A 3,132-nucleotide genomic window follows, 5' to 3' on the forward strand; every position below is an offset into this window, starting at 1 on the left:
GCCACCGCAGGCCTGCCCCCGCCGCGGCGCATGCGCCCAGCTCACAGGCCATCACTGACACGCGCCGCCTCTTAGGGGCGGGACTGAGGGAACGGAAGTTGCGTCCGGTGCTGCCGCCGTATTGGTTGAGGGCAAAGAGGTGGCCTGGGAAGCCTAGGAGGCCTTCTTTGATGAGGGCAAACTATTTTTTTTAATTACTTATTTTATTTTATTTATTCATTCTTTTTTTTTTTTATTTTTTAGTTTGACCAGAGAGAGACAGGAGGTGAGAGTAAGAGAGAGAGGAAGTGAGAAGGCAAGCCACCAGATTCAGGACTTGAACCCTGGTTGGCCATGTGGGAGTGTCCAGCGCCTTAACCACCACGCCACCTGCTGGTCCCAAGGGCAAACGATTTTTGAGTTATCAAGTGGATGCAGATTTCCGATTTTAGAGTTGGGATTGTTAAGACTCAGAGCCAGAAAGTGGGACGGATACAGAAAGTGGGACTGACCCACTGTCACACAAGAAGTCGGACCACCTTAGGCATCTTGAAGCCCAAGCCAGGATTCTAGCATTCGAGTGTCTAACTTCATGTTAATTGACAGGGAGATGGGATTTATGTTTTTCTTTTTTCCTTTCTTCTAGCTTCTCTTCCCGTCTTGTCTCTTCTCCTCTTCCAACCCCCTTCCTTCCCGTCTTTCCTTTTGTTTCTCTCTTTCTTAGAGTAAAAATGATAATAAGAGAAAAACATGGAAGCACGTATGGAGAATTGAAAAGCAAAAAGTGAGGGTAGCCCTATGGCCTAATGATAAAAGGAGCCATGTCCCACGTGGCAAATTCCAGTTTTCTACCCAGATGGCTTGATAAACATGCTGGGCACCTAAACATGCATCCCTAAATCCCCACAGGAGGGAGAAAGAATTGCGGCATGATCACACTCCCACTGTAGAATGCTTTCTCCCTCTCTCTCCCTCTCTTTTTCTCCTCTCTCTCTGCGGAGTATACTAGGCCCCCTGCGATTAAGAAAAAAAAATAATAAGAAAGCAAAGTAAAGCCAAAAGTGATGGAGAAAAATTCAGGAAGTGATTTTTTTCTTTTTCTTGAGAGATTTTTGCTATAAGGTGCATGTGCTCACCAGAGAGTTGGTGAGAGATGCAGCTCACCATCAGAAAGAGATTAATCATCCCTTCTCCTCCATTCTCTTCTCAGGATTTTTGGGCACACATGCACACATGCCTGGTGTGAGTTTCAAGCCACCAGGTCCGAGACTTGAACTATGGTCTCCATGAGGAAGTCCAGAGACGTAACTGCTATTCCATCTACTGGTCCATTTCTCTATGTCTTAATTCCTCATCTGTAAAATGTGGATAACAGTAATTCTGTCTTTTGTGAAAATACAGTATCTGACACAGTATGTGCTCACTAAATATTTATTATTATTGCTAAATTAGCAATATATATATATATATATATATAGGGTTTTTTTGGAAAGGTTTTTTGCTACAGGGCTCGTGCACTCGCCAGACAGACAGAGAGAGACAGAGAGAAAGCGAGAAATCACCCCCCAGGGGGGATGGCCACACTGCAATCCCTTCTCCTCCATTCTCCTCTCAGGATCTTGGGCACACACACACACACACGCCAGGTGTGAGTTTAAGCCACCAGGTCCGGGACTTGAACCATGGTCTGCTACATGGGAGCCCAGTGACATAGCCATTACGCTAACTGCTGGTCCCTAGCAATATATATTTTTTGAGAGAGATTTTTTGCTATAGGACACATATGTTACCAGAGAGACAGAGACAGAGAGACAGAAACTGAGAAATCACCCTCCAAAGGGGCTGGCCATGCCACAATCCCTTCTCCTCTCAGGATTTTGGGCACATATGCATATGCTCCTGGCGTGAGTTTTAAGCTGCCTGGTTTGGGACTCAAACTGTGTTGATTAAGTGGGAGTCCAGCAACATTACCATTATGCCATCTGCTGGTCCTGAAATTAGCAATATATTTAAGGCACCATTTTCATGGGAAAGCTTTATGTAGATTATGCATCTACACTGAACTTGTGGGCCTGCTCCTTCTATGTAGATTCTGTCAGGAGGAGAAAAAAAGGGGCCCTAAAGATGTTGCAATTGGAAATACCAAGGGGGAATGGTCTTGATAAGGGGTTATCCAAGGTAAAACCTGTCAAGGATCCTGGCTTCTGGGGTTTTCCATATGTTTCAGAAACTCAGGCAGGTGTGGGCTCCTGGTGCCCCACCAAGACATGACTCAGCTCAGGAAAGAAAATCATAAGGCTCACAGACCAGCAGCTTCCTCCTCCCTTGGGCTTTTCCCTAGATGTCCACACAACTAACAATCTTACTGTATCAGGTAGATGGCTTGGGATAGGCTGAGGCAGGTCAGATGGTGAGCATTGCCTTGCTGATACACCTAGTGCTGCAATGTATCGTGAGGCATGTTATCAACACAGCATGTTATTTCCTGTCTTCTCAATGCATTCACCTTAAATGGAGCTGCTATTGTTCAGTAATAGGACAGGGCTTTCCCCAGGGCTGGTTCCTGTTTGCTCCCAGTGACTTACCTGCCAGTGATTCTTAATTGCTTAATCGTAAGGGGTAAGGAGGGAGGAAAGGCTTTCTTAAAAAGCACACGACAGCCCCTTTCTTTCCCCACATGCTTTCCCCCTCCAAAAAAACACCTCACCCGAAAATCACTGAAGTAGTGCATGCACACATCCATGAAAGAAAGCTGGGCCATTACACTATGCTCCAAAGTCACTGGATTGATGTGTCACCAGAGATACACAGCTTTGGGGGTTTTCCTGTGTTTAGATGTCTTGCTAGTTCATATCTGGCCAGCATTTCCCTTTAGGGAACTCTCATGGTTTCCTGAGTACAGGCAACAAGGTTAAGAGAGAGAAGTCCCCTCTCAAGAAACTCCCTTGCTACATACAGTGTCTGGGAGATGATCAACCTTGCCTGGTCTGGCTGGACTCACCAGCCCAGGACAATTCATGCTAAAGATGAGATATTATGGAGTCTATATTCCAGATACTTTACCTGTGTTTTCACAAATATCTGTATCAACCCCCATGAGATGGTATTAAGAGAATCACTTATTCCTCCTATTCATATTTTTGAGGAGAGCAG

This window comes from Tupaia chinensis, unplaced genomic scaffold, assembly GCF_000334495.1.
Source record: "Tupaia chinensis unplaced genomic scaffold, TupChi_1.0 Scaffold000422_1, whole genome shotgun sequence".
Classification (NCBI taxonomy): Eukaryota; Metazoa; Chordata; class Mammalia; order Scandentia; family Tupaiidae; genus Tupaia; species Tupaia belangeri.